The sequence below is a fragment of the Mastomys coucha genome, unplaced genomic scaffold, assembly GCF_008632895.1.
Source record: "Mastomys coucha isolate ucsf_1 unplaced genomic scaffold, UCSF_Mcou_1 pScaffold16, whole genome shotgun sequence".
Classification (NCBI taxonomy): domain Eukaryota; kingdom Metazoa; phylum Chordata; class Mammalia; order Rodentia; family Muridae; genus Mastomys; species Mastomys coucha.
The window spans coordinates 81,308,846-81,323,158 of NW_022196898.1; the positions used below are offsets into that span (position 1 = coordinate 81,308,846).

The 14,313-nt window shown below is 39.2% G+C and overlaps 1 long non-coding RNA gene across 1 annotated transcript in view; it reads left to right on the forward strand.

The window, feature by feature from the left end:
• The first annotated feature begins 459 nt into the window (after nucleotides 1-459).
• The window catches only part of LOC116094335, a 24,764-nt gene continuing 10,910 nt past the window's right edge, over nucleotides 460-14,313 (forward strand). Inside the window, exon 1 of the long non-coding RNA XR_004120050.1 lies at nucleotides 460-527. This is a non-coding gene — a long non-coding RNA (uncharacterized LOC116094335). The remainder of the gene's footprint in view (nucleotides 528-14,313) is intronic.

The following is a 14,313-nucleotide window of genomic DNA, read 5'->3' on the forward strand; positions in this document are numbered from 1 at the left end:
ACAATGCTGGAGAGAGTAAGATAAGCACATAAATAAAAATAAATTGAGTGTCTCATGCTACCACATGTCAACATTGAAAATGAGGAGGAACAAGTGTAGGAGGAAGAGAAAGCAAATGAGGAGGAGGAGGAGAAGGAGGAGGAGGAGGAGGAGGAAGAGGAAGGAAGAAGGGGAGGGGGAAAAGAAGACCAAACTCTCTGTCTCTCTCCCTCGCTCCCTCCTTCCCCCCTTTCTCTCCCATCCTCATCTCCCCCTTTCTCCCAAGTGAATGTAGACTTTGTCAAGTAGGCAACATTAATTTCCATACTGGTCTTGAATGTTTGTATTTGGTTCAAGGTGCCTAGTTTATCTTTTTCTGTTATAAAACCATAAAAGTTTAATACAAGGGATCTCCATGGAGCTTAATAGGCCTACATTCTAATTTCTGAATTCGTGTACTTATGACACTAAGTAACAAGAAGGCTTGAGAATGTTGGAGACTCTCATAGAAGATAGGTCCTAATGCTAGGCATGACAACAGGACCCATGTAAGGAAATATCACTTACCTGAATTTGATGCTTTGAAACTTCTGACTTTGAAGTTGGAAGGTCATGAAACTAGTAGTATGGGAACCTTCTATCCATTCACCTCGGCTCTTTGCTCTCAAAAAGTAACTTTACTAATGACTAGTTATGCTTATCTTACATGTATACTCTGTAAAGTAACTTTGTCTATATCAGATCATATTAACATCCCTAGAACCCAATGAGACCTGTATTTTTTTTAATCATTTTATAGATTGGAGAGCACGGGTATAGAGATTCATTTGGTTATCTATACATGGTCTCCCAAGTTAAGAAGCAGAATTTTGTCTTGTGAAACAGTTGAAATTCTGACTTCTGAACTCATGTACTATAAGCCATGGAAAGATGCTTATTTATGCTAAGGAAACATAAATATACAGAATCATGTAACTATTGAGAAATCTTTGATCTTTAGTGGAAATAGACATGACCATTATATTCACACAGAGATGTTTATTGAAACACATAAAGCTGTAATGAACATTTGCAATACAGATATTGTTTAGTATAGGGTTAGGGTTCGCTTACAGTTCTTGTGTTTTTATTAGTGAGATGATATTGTTCTTAGTAGTGTTATCAACAGAACAAGCAAAACCTTGCTTTTTAGTAGTTTAATATTTATATTAAATTGAAAGTTATTTATTATTTGTATCCTGGCTAGTAGACAAGCTGAGTTTCTGTGTGTTGTGACATTTTCAGGGAGGCAAGCCATGATATAAATATAACTTTGGCTGCCTGCTGCAGGATACTCGATCACATTGTGAACTCTAAGATTGTGAACTGGATAAACCTTGCTGTGGTGTGGCTCAGCCCTAGCATACACCTTTAACCCAAGAGCTTTCTGCTTATTGTAAACAAATAGCTGTAGTGTGGCTTGGCCCTAGCACACTTTTAATCCAAGAGCTAAATAATATCAACCCTAGGTCAAGAGGCAGGGCAAGCAACCAGCTGACAGGGAGTGGACATAAACAAAGACAAAGAAGGGTCTTTGAGTTGGAAGGTATTTATGACATCGTGGAGAGGGAGAAAGAGTTTTTTCCTTCTGGGATGGTGGTAGAATAGGAAGGTCAGCTGGGTGCTTTGTCTGCCTCTCTGAGCTAGCAGGCTTTCACCCCAGCCTCTGGCTCCTCAGTCTTCATTGAGTAAATCAAATGGCTGGGATTTTTGTTTTTATAACAACAGTTCCCACAGCAGGGAGTGAGGAAGCGGACAGATCTTTGGCTAGTAGGTTACTCTTACTAAGGTTTCCCTGTGATGGAGGGATGCCTACAGGAAGGATGGAGGTGAGACAAAGAACTGCTAGGAGGACAGTCGCCTTCCTCACAGATACTGTCCCCACTTAAGTACATTTATCCCACTCTCCTCTCCATTTCTCTCACAACAACTTCCCTTCCCACTTTGTTCAGCCACCCAATAAAAGCATCGTCCTCATTTCTAACTTTCAACACTTGCCTGCTATTTTTGCCTGCCTGTGGTTACCTATGGAAGACATTTTATGGCCTGAAAATGCCTGGCTTAAGGAGCTTCCCCCTCCCCAAATATGCAAAACCAATGGTAACATATGGCCTTATATTTTTTCCTTTCTTGCCAGTTCACTAAAATAAATTTACTTTCAATTTACATATTCTTGTCTACATTTCAGAGATTTAAATATATTTGTAAGGTCTGTCCTGTCTATCTTTTTCTAAGATTATGCAACAGCTTTGCATGCTGTTTAGGAAATAATCGGAACTCTTATGATTTTTAGAATCTTTCATTTCCTAAGAAATTTAGCAAAGCTTAAGTGATCAGAATGAGAAAGGCCAGGATGTCCTAAAAAATAGCATGTACAATTACTGTTTCTATAAGCTAGGTATGAAAAAACTACTGTGTATAAAGCTTGAAATAAATAGTTTACTATTACTATTTACTATGCACAGTATATAATTCTGTTTCAATCCTAAACAAAGGGCAACTTTAAGGAACATGTAGCTAAGCAAAGAGACTCATCATAGACCATTGGATTTACTAAGATAGAAACTGTGTATTTGTTTAGAGACAAGACAACTCTGCTTTCCTGTAAGAGGTCCTAGAAGGCTCTAAGAATCTTTCAAAATGGTGGCCTCCTTCTTCCAAATCCTACTTTCACGCACTCTTGATGTTTTACATCTGTAGGATGTTAACTGTGTAAAGGAATAGTCCTGTAGACATGTGGTACCATCTCCTTGTGAGGAATCTCCTCAAACATATGAGGAAGAGATGCTGGGCCTGTCATGATGGCTTAATTTCTCATCTACTGTGGAAACCAGAGCTGTGGACTGCTCTTTATAGACATGATCCTGCTGGATCAGCAATTTCTTATCACATGACTAGACATGCTCTAACTATTACTAGTATATGGGAGACTATATTAGGGCACTTGTGTCTATGGGGGCACTTGAAGGTCTATGGACCCTTGCCTTTGTCTTAAGGCTCATGTGGCAGGTGGAAATAGGGGATTTTATGATGTCAAAATACAGTGAAATTGTTTAAGAAGAATGCAAAAATAACAGTTTCAAGCGGAAACCCTTTCATCATCCATGACCACTGGAGAAAGTTTTGGTTGGCACAATTGACTGAAGGGATCTTCACAGCAGCAGCAATAACAACAGCAACAGCAGCAGCAACAGCAACAGCAACAGCAACAGCAGCAGCAACAGCAACAGCAACAGCAACAGCAACAGCAACAGCAACAACAGCAACAGCAGCAGCAACAACAACAACAGCAGCAGCAACAGCAACAACAACAACAGCAGCAGCAACAACAACAGCAACAGCAGCAGCAACAACAACAGCAGCAGCAACAGCAACAGCAACAACAACAGCAGCAGCAACAACAACAGCAACAGCAGCAGCAACAGCAACAGCAACAACAACAACAGCAGCAGCAACAACAACAGCAACAGCAGCAGCAACAACAACAGCAACAGCAGCAGCAACAGCAACAGCAGCAGCAACAGCAACAGCAACAGCAACAGCAACAGCAGCAGCAGCAGCAACAGCAACAGCAACAGCAACAACAACAGCAGCAGCAGCAACAACAACAGCAACAGCAGCAGCAACAACAACAGCAACAGCAGCAGCAACAGCAACAGCAGCAGCAACAGCAACACCAACAGCAGCAGCAACAGCAACACCAACAGCAGCAGCAACAGCAATACCAACAGCAGCAACAGCAGCAGCAACAGCAGCAGCAGCAGCAACAGCAGTAGCAATAGCAATAGCAATAGCAACACCAACAGCAACACCAACACCAACAGCAACAGCAGCAGCAACACCAACAGCAACACCAACACCAACAGCACCAACAGCAGCAACAGCAACAACAGCAACACCAACAGGCTGGGCTAGCTAGAGACTGGGGGTTTTTAGACACTTTTTTTTCCTGCCAAACACTACTATGATAATATAACAAACAGTTGTTATACTGGCTTCGAGCAAAATGACAGTTCTGATTGGGTACCATGCAGAGGTATAGCCCATTCTACTTCCTTGCTGAGCTCCACTTCATCCTTCATAGTATCTCCACATGTCTCTCTACCCCAACCCATTGCATTTCACTCCTCACCTGACCTAATCTCTGCACATTATCTTGTATCTCAGCTTTCTCCGATTCAAATATGTTTTAATGGAAAAAAAAATGCTGAAAGTCAGTTGAGTGCTTAAGCTGCAAATATGCTGTCAAATAACAATGGCCTAGCTGTGGATATGTGCAAGCAGGGGGTATATGTTCCCTGTAATGTCCAGGTGATTTCTGACTTCCTTATTCACAAAACTTCACAGCATAGGCTGGGAGTCTTCCCGCACAATGATACATAATGGCACTCAAAACTTGGCTGCAAACATGGGCATAGTCCACCTGAAGGGATTGCTGAATGTAATTAGTAATGAAAATGAGTGAGCATCTCAAAAGCAAATGAACACAGCACAGTATCAGTTAACTTAATTTTGACATAATGGAGTAGCTAATATGTAATTTCTCAAAGAAAACTGGGTCAGGGTTTCTTCTCTAAATTTTCTGAGAGGCAGATATTTCCTTAATCAGTAAGAGCTACCAGAGAATTATAGCCAGAAAGGTAGAATTAATACTCAGTAGAAGAGTTACAGGCCTGGACGGTGACTTGAAATTGTAAGAAAAGTTTTGCATTTAAATTATGTTCAGAGAAATGGAAAGACAAGATTAAAGCCAAAGTGAGAGAGATGTTTGTGCATGTGTGTTCAATCATGAAGACTTTAAAACAGTATAATTAAGCTTGGATCTCAAAGACAGCAGTGTCTGATTGTTGGGAAAAATCTTATTGTGAAAAATGGAGCAGATGTTCATGCTTGTGAGACATGGCAACGGCAATGTCTGATTTTGAGAGATCAATACTTTATGATTATGGGGTTTGTCGTTTTTAATTTGACATGGAAAAACTCTCTAACATTCTATTGTATTCTCTCTTTCTCTTGGACAAAAAACTGAACTTAGAATATTATTTCTCTTATACAGGGAGTCATTAAAAGGAATATCATGGAACAAAATGTTCTAGGTATATTCTTCAGAATATAGAATGCAAATCCCAAGAGAAAGACAGAGAACAATGTAAGATAAAAGTCGATTTTAAAATTGAAAATTCCTCTGGAGGGATAGCCTTGCCTCTTCAATGGCAAGCCACAAATTTCCCCACTTCCGAGTTATGATGTGCCACCTATGTTAAAGCCTTTTGATTACATTCATCTCCATCGAAAACACACTCCCTCAAGAGTGGAAGGCAGCACATGCATAGTAACCAGTGAAATAATTTTGCTTTTAATTTTACTTTAAAATTTCCATAAGCTGCTTTTTGTAATTGCTTACTTAAAACAAATGAGCCCAGCCAATTTGCCAGAGGAGACAAGAAATGCTTCATGTCCTGAGGACTTTCTGTCTTCCAGAGAGAGTTGAAATTTGGCATCACACAGCCCCATCATAGCCAAGAAATTAAAGGATTTTCTATTTGAATAGCTAGCTGCATTTGGAGATGTCAGCCTAATAGGAATGTGTGTACAGTCAATATTACCTAAGACTGATAGCAAATTGGTGCCAGAGAAGTCTCTCAGAAATTGCTGCAGCTGCTGTGTTTCTGCTAGAAAATAAATAACAAATAATCGACATGCTTTTTCCCCAGAAGATCAGCTGTCCTGATCAATGATGTAGAAGGGCTGCCTGGCCAAGCCAGAAGTTGAATGTGACATTCTACATTGATGTCACACATTCTGATGTCCTTGTTAGTCTAATATGTGGTAGGAGAGCTTATTTCTCCCAACCTGAGTTTGCTAGATATTATATTAATCTGACACCAAAATTATGTGCCATTTGGAGAGTGATGGTCTGTATCCTTCATGCATTTTTCTCATTGCTGGTGTTTCCTGAGTTGAACCACAAGACAGGCTGCTGAGGAGAGACACATGACTTCCCTGCCCTCCCTCTCCCTCCCCCCCTTTTCTCTAAACTGGCAATGAAAACATTTTGCATAAACAAATTCCCAATCATAGCTAATCATATGAAAGCTGACAAAAGTATGTTATTCCTGCTCTATGAAAATACTAATCAAAGTAGCTTGTCAATTGTTAAAGTTAATGATTCAGATATGCAACACTCTGACTAAATTTTAGTGGGTAATTACATAATTATGTACAGGTTAACACAATCAAAAATAGCAGTTGCCTTCTCTTCAGTCTCTAAATCATGCGAGGGCACTGCCATCTCATTCTGGAAACGATTGCGTGTCTCTGGATGATTGAGGTGCAGGTATGGCTCAGCTCTTTCTCTTAGGAAGGTTTTCAATGTGTCTGAACTATACTCCCTAGAAGTTCAACCCAGCAGCAGCAGAGGAGGACTTTTGCTTGCTAAGGGCTCAGCTAGATTAGCTATTGCAAACAGCATCCACAAGTGTCGATGCCTTCCTTGGGGCTTGGTGGGTTTAATATTAGGGGCAAGATGATTCATTATAATTCATAGTGTCCGTTTTCTCAATCTCAAACTTTGAAAAATGCATTATCTAATACATACATTTAAGATATTTCAGAGTAATTTCCCACCAAACCAGTTTTGGGAAAGTTAATCTTTTTTGATTTCTATTATCCCTCAACACTAGGTTTCAATTAGAAAAATAGACTCTAGATGAATGATTTACAATATTTCATAGTGTAGTAGATTGAAATGCTGAAATTTTAGGGATTTCAAATCCATATATATATATATGTACATATATATACACACACACACACACACACACACACATATATATATATATATATATATGTAAAAATTTAATTTTAAGTGTCATGCTTAAAAATCCAAAATATGGAGATAAATGAAAGGCAATCTGATCCTTTTAATCTCCTTTCTCTTGTTTGGTTACTTCTTCACACCCCTCCCCTGTATATTTTATCTTATTATTTTTCAGAATCCATGTGATATTTGGGGGATAGTAAAAGTATAAGGGAAAAAATGTATAAAAAGTTTCACAATACTATAGTAAGAAACAATTCGATAATCAAGAAGAAGATACTGAAGTACAAGTGAAAATTCATGAATAGGAATTATGAATGTCAAGGCAGGATCACTTAATTTTGCAATTAGCAAGAAGAAGAACAAACTGGGCAGTGGTGGCGCACTCCTTTAATCCCAGAACATGGGAGGCAGATGCAGATGGATTTCTAAGTTTGAGGCCAGCCTGATCTACAGAGTGAGTTCCAGGACAGCCAAGGCTACACAGAGAAACCCTGTCTTGAAAAAAAAAAAGAAAGAAAGAAAGAAGAAAGAAAAAGGAAAAGAAACTCCCAAATCTGAATCTGTAGCTTTAGGTAGAAAGTTCTCTCTGTTTCTCTCTGTCTCATCTCTGTCTGTCTGTCTGTCTCTCTGTGTATGCGTCTGTGTATGAGTGCTTGTATATAAGAGATGGGGAGAATTCAATGGCGTAAGGAACCCATGTAAAGATAAAGACATCTGAGAGCCTCTAGTATGTTAGGAGAACTTGGGCATATACAGAATTTTTGTGTAGGTGGACAAAGACTCCCTCTGGGAAAATCTATTATGGAGCCTAACACTTCTGGGACTGCAGTGTAATATTTTTTTCCATTTCATGCGAACATATGGAATTAATAAGCAATGACTATTTTTTGTGATTCAAGATGTGTCAAAATTTTGTTCTTTCCAAAAGATAGTTAGTGTAACATCTGTTTCATCTGCAATTCTCCACTTAAACCATTTTGCTCATGCTTCTTTTCCTTTTCTTTAGAGAAAAGAATAACAAGCATTTTCCTTTTTATTTAAATGATGTGAAGCCTCTTGATTGGGTATGCCCTTGGACCTATGGGTACCATTCCATCAAAGAAGTGAGAATTATCAGATAGCGAGTCCTAGTGTTAAAAAGAAATATCTGAGGCAGATTGCCTAAACCAAATATGAGAGAAAGGGAAAGAGAACCTCTACACTGCAATACGGCTTTTTAAAATGAAGACACATAGGAAATATGAATTTGCATGTTACTTTTTACTAATATTTAACTGTGACTCACAATGAAACACACAATTTATACACTCAAAATGGCATGTAGAGGTTTCCCCTGCCATGGGTTTTGAAGGCAGGACTGAAAGAAATACCAATACCTAAGCACAAGTGTGTTTTTGATCCCTTTTTAATTTTGTTTCAGTCAAACCTGAAATGTCCGGCTATCGCCCAGCTTTGCATTATGCTGAACCTATGGGCTGCCCTGCCCTGCCCTGCCCATGAGTGCTAATATTTCTATGACACACAGAGCCCGACTCCAACAGCCTTTACTTCAGGCACCACCTTGTTATTTTTTTTCAGCTACTGATTAGAGAAAAGACAGTGGCCTCTTACTTGGGTCTCATCCCTTCAGAACTCATGAAAGGGCAGCTAACCTTAAGGCTTCCATGTGCCGGCTGTGTTTCTCCATCATCATATTCTTACCCTTGCCTTCTCTATCTCAGAATACAGAAACAGCAGTCCCTTTCTCTGCTGCTGCTCCCAAGTTATCAGGCTTCTGCCAGCTTAACTCCATTTAAAAAATGTCTGTCTTCCCACTGCTCCTGCTAATCAAGAGAAATCCTCCCCCTATGAGTCTTCTGTTTCCTACCATGGCTCTGCTTTATTTTCACTTGCTTAATGGCTATTAATTAACACTGCCTAGAAAACCCAGCTCCAAGGCTGTATTCGCCACATACTTTTAGGAGCCCTGGTTTGATTCATTCTATTCCCAGTTTTACATCTTAGATCTTTGAGTGATAGATAATACTTTTGCTTCTTTCATTCAGACAGATTTTGAACATGGGATGCCAGGCTTGTTTTTAAATGTGGTGTTTGGCTATAGCAACAGACTCTGCAGTCTTAATATTTTCCAGGGCTCTCACCTTCAGATGTTTTAACCATCATCCTTGAACCTGAATCTAAGGCGTCTCCAAACAATTTCAAACCAAACGTCCGATTTCCACAGATGGCACTGAATCCCACAGCCTATTTCTATTCTTTTCTTTTTCTCATGTTGGCTTGATTTATATAAGAATTCTACTCTGGTTGAATGACCCTGAATGAGAGTCCTTCTACCGGTCAACATCCATGATTCAGACTAGGTCTGAAGACAGGGTCAGAGGGCTGTGCACTGTGTGAAATGAGAACGCCAGTGTGGGTACGGAGAGTTTTACAGTGCGTGTGCTCTATTGGAAGCCAAGCTGCACACTACAAAGAAAAACACTAGGAAAGGAGGTAGAAGCAGTTTCACAAAAAAGTCTTTGAACAGCAGGAAGGTGAAACTTTTATTGTGAAGGACTCCAAAAGCAGAAGCATCCATGGGGATGCTGCGTTATTTCTAAAATCAACATAACCTCTAATTTGTGAATGAACAGTAAGGTAAAGGCGAGTGCAGGAGCCAGGCCAGAGAAAGATTCATATGTACATGCAAGGAAAAGTGTGGCCCCAGAGACAGCTGTTCTGAGTTGCCCATTGTGAACATTAAGTGTTCATCTGTATATGCATTTCTTTCTCATTCTTCAAAAGGGTGGGGTTGTTGGAGAGGGAGTAAAATTCTCAGTCTCTTATTGAGATTTTAAAAGATGAATACTCCATTTCAAAAAGGATTGTATTTGCAAAATGATAAAACTTCAAATTTTAGTAATGTTTACTTTTGTGTGAAAAAATCCAAGGTATAGAAAAAAACATTTAAAATTATTCTGCATAAAATTTTCCTCCTCAGTGTCATTTATATAATCACTGTGTTTGGAGTATGACAAGTGTCACCTTTGGGTCATCAGATTTCTGCAGCTCACAAATACATAGAAGAAAAGGCTGAAGAGATGGCTCCATGTTTACGAGGATCTGCCTCTTTTGCAGGGGATCAGGCATTGTATAGTAGCTGGTAGCTGTCTGTCACTCAATTTTCAGGGGATGCAGTACCTAATTCTAACTTCTATTGGTACCATGAACACATGAGGTACACAAACATACAACACACACACACACACACACACACACACACATACACACACACCACCACTACCACCACCACAAAGTAAATAAATCTAAAATACCATTTAAAAGCACAGAAGACTGACTACAGATAACTTTCTCTGTAACATAAAATACGCTTAAAAGTTATGTATTTAAATGAATAATTTAGACTCTGACATCCAGTATAACAATTTTTATTAGTGGGTTTTGGGTGTCTTCGTTAGGATTTCTATTGCTGCAGTGAAACACCATGAGAAAAAACTAATTTGGGGAGGAAAGGATTTATTTGGTTTATACTTCCACATTGCTGCTCAGCACTGAAGGAAGCCAGGACAGGAACTTAAAGTAGTCAGGAGCTCCATCCCAGGGATGACGCTACTCACAATGGGCCCTTCCCTGTCAATCACTACTTTAGAAAATGCAGTACAGCTGGATCAGATGGAGACATTTTCTCAGTTGAGATTCCCTTCTTTCAGATAACCCTACCTGATGTCAAATTGCCTTAGGCCTAGGCAGCACACTTAGCATCATTTAATTAAAGTGTGTCTGTGTGTGTGTGTGTGTGTGTGTGTGTGTGTGTATGATGGTTATTGTCCTAGGGTGATAAGTGCCAGAATGACTTCTTACCAGCTATATTGTTATCTGTTCTGCGAGAGCCAGGCAAGTGAAGAGACAATCCCAGATCCTTGTTCCTCTCTATTCATCAACTTTTTCTATTATTCAGTTAGTCAGGTCTTCATGTTACTTATTTACTTAAGTTCTTCAGTCAATCAACATTATCATGAAATATATTTTCCTGACTCCTCTATGTGTTCTTTCACCATTCAGCTCTTAGAGAAATGAATGTCTATTTTTCTCCAGTGACTCCCTCAGCTATATTATTTATTACAACAATATTTGTACATCTTGCTTCCTCACCTTGCATACCTGTCTTAGTTAAGGTTTTTGTTGCTGGGGAAAAAAAAAACCAAACACCTTGACCAAAACCAACTTGGAGATGACAGGGTCTGTTTCTTCTTACACTTCTAGGAAGTAGTCCAACACAGAGGGAAATCAAGGCAGGAACTCAAGGCAAGAATCTGGAGGCAAAAACAGAATCAGAAACCATGGGGAAACACTGCTTACTGACTTGCTCTTCCTGGCTTGCTTAATTTATTTTCTTTTATATTCTGAGACCACCTGACTTGGAGGGGCATTGTGTATCATGGTCTGGGCCTTCCTACATCAATCAGTCAAGAAAATGCCTCACAGAATTATTGACAGACTAATCTTATAAAGGAATTTTCTCAACTGAGGTTACTGTCTCTAAGATGAGTCTAACACAATACCCTATTACCCACTATGTAGTTATACCTTTACATCTTTTTGAAAATCAACTTAACATATACTTGCAGCTGGATGTATATACTATATATCTCGTGCCCATTGATCCTATGTATTTTCATAGTTGTGTCTTGTACTTTCATGTCACTCATTTCTTACTATAGGCACTGGGAGAGAATTCTAGACTTTGTTCATTTACATGACAGCATTTAGCTTGATAGTCATATACAATAATTACAAGAAGAAAATGTAGGAATAGTGAATGGACAACCTGGAAAATACAATTGGCATAAGCTCTATAAAACCCATCAAGTTTGCTTTGGAAAATAGACCTCAATCCAGAAAGACCAGATATAGATTGTTAAAAATCTCTAAAGCCAAGTTGGAAGTGTTCCCTTCAAAGTAAAAATTCATTGACTCAAATCCAGCACTGCCTTAGTTATCACTGACAGGGATTGTGAGCTGGCGTGGCAGAATCAACGTCATTTTTTCCAAACCATTGGTGTTATCTGATAATAAAAAACACAAACAAATCAACAGGTACATATTTCAGTTGTTTCTTAATTTTAACTTTGTTAAGCTCTTAAGGATGCAGTCATTAATGTACAAAAGATTGACACTCCAAAATTGTAGGATCTTCAGAGTATTAAAGGAACCTTCTAAAATCCCTGTTCTGTGTCAGGGAGAAGGAATCAGGAGAGAGGTTGTGTGTGCCTCCAAATGAAGACATATCTGACAGCAAGAAGAGAAGAGCATCAGCAGATGACTTCTTCATTTTCAGCACCTAGCACAGGGTTTGATACTTGGTAGATGCTCAGTATAGTTTCGTTGAATAATTGAATGACTGAGTGAATGAGCAAGCCAGGCAGACAGAAGGAGGGAGATATAAAGAGATGCTATATTTGGGTAAGTTTCTGGAGACGATCACAGAATGAAAAGTGTTCTCTTTTGATCACGAATAAAAGGCAAGGAAGTATATGAAGTCGCAGCAGCAGAACAGAACAATCCTTGAGGTTTTAAAAAGCTTTGTGTGTATGTGTATGTAATTTGCCATACGATCATCAATTTTAAGTGTGTATTTTGAGGGAGTTTCATTGAATTTAGAACTTTTCAATAAAAAAATCATCTAGTATTAGACTATTTTCATCATTTTGACAAACTCCCTCATTCCCATTTCTGCCCATCATTCCTCCAATCACAAGCTTTAGACAATCAGTACATGTCTTCTGCCACCATAACTTTTCCTTGTCCAGAAATCCATGCAAACTTAACCATAATACTTTCATATTTGGTACATAGATTTTTGTTTGGCTGAGTGTAATGTTTCAGAGGGTCTATGTTACACACACCTGTGATTCACTCTACTTTTCTTGTTGTCAGGCATTTGAACCATGTTATTGTCTCAATAATTTTAATAACATAGTTCTGTGGTTGGAAAGCAATGTCTCCTACATGCTCATGTGTTTGAACATATGGTCACCAGCAGGAAGATGGTGTTGGTGAGGTACTGGAGACTTCTGGACACAGGGGGTCCTTTAGCTAGCAGGTCTAGGTGGCAGGGGTCCTTTAGCTAGCAGGTCTAGGTGGCAGGGGGTCCTTCTTAAATTCTTGAACTTGGTATTTACTCAGGAGCCAGCCTAAGCTTTGGACTTCCTCACATGCCAACATGTAAATAAATTGTGTGATTATCTTCTATCACTGCAAATAGAGCAGTTATGGTTACCATGCCTTCCCTATCACACTGAGTGCATGGGACTACTGTGTACTCTTTGTTGAGCCAGACTGATAGCCAACGATGTCATGAACTAAAACTAACTTTTCATCCCATAAGTTATCAATCATTTGTTCACAACAAGAAGAGCAATACATGTGATGGCATAATCTAATTCATATCTAATTTTAATTACCTTTATAGAGAAGGCTTATTGTTACTCTTCTATATAACCAAATGTGCAGCTACAACACTTTTTATCAAATACAAGTGCCAATTTATGTGCAGAGATGAAGTGTTTTACTACTAGAAAAAAGGTTTGCTTTAAAATTTTATGATAATGCCCTTATTTCCACCTAGATCTCTTTCCTTCAACTTAAATAATCACCCACTGATGTTGCTATTGAACATTTGATATACATGCTAGGCTAGATTTGAAACGGGATGAAAATGATCAAGTTTTAAACTACTAAAAAGTAAGGTTTGGTGGCTCATAACTTGCTATGAATTTTGCACACAGCACACATCCCTGAAAGGACAGTACACCTTTCCAGGCTTGGGAACATCTCAGTGATGAGAAAATAAACACATTCTCAAACCAGAAGGAGTGAAGGCTTCCAGAGTAGAGTAGCTGCTTTCATGCTGAGCATTGCTTCCTGAATCCCATGTCTCAGATGTATAACAATAGACAGAAGAGTTGAAGATTTAAAAATGAAGTCCAAGAAACAAAAGCAGGCAAGCACTCAGTAGTTCTGTTCCAAGAATTTCATATTCATTTTAAAACTTACTTGTTTGATGTGTTTGAATGTTTTGTTTGCATGCACGAATGTATGTATGTATTCCTAATCTTTGCCTGTTGTCCGCAGAGCCCAGAAGAGGGTGTCAGGTGCCCTAGAACTGGCGATACAGTTGTGAACCACCTTGTGGAAGCTAGCAACCAAACTTAGGTCCTCTGTAAAGGCTGCAAGTGCTTTCTGATGTCTTTATAAAAAGATAAAGAGAGAAGGGATATGCTCTATGGGGGTGTGGTGAGGTATGGGGAAGGGAAAGTCTCAGCGGGCCCACGCCAAGTCATTCCTTCCCCCTGAGGGACAAGCCACATGATGGTATAGCATAGAATAGAGTTTATTCAGGATGTGGGGAGAGGAGTTAAGAGCATAGTAGAGGCAGAGAAAGGCAGAGAGAGAGAGAGAGAGAGAGAGAG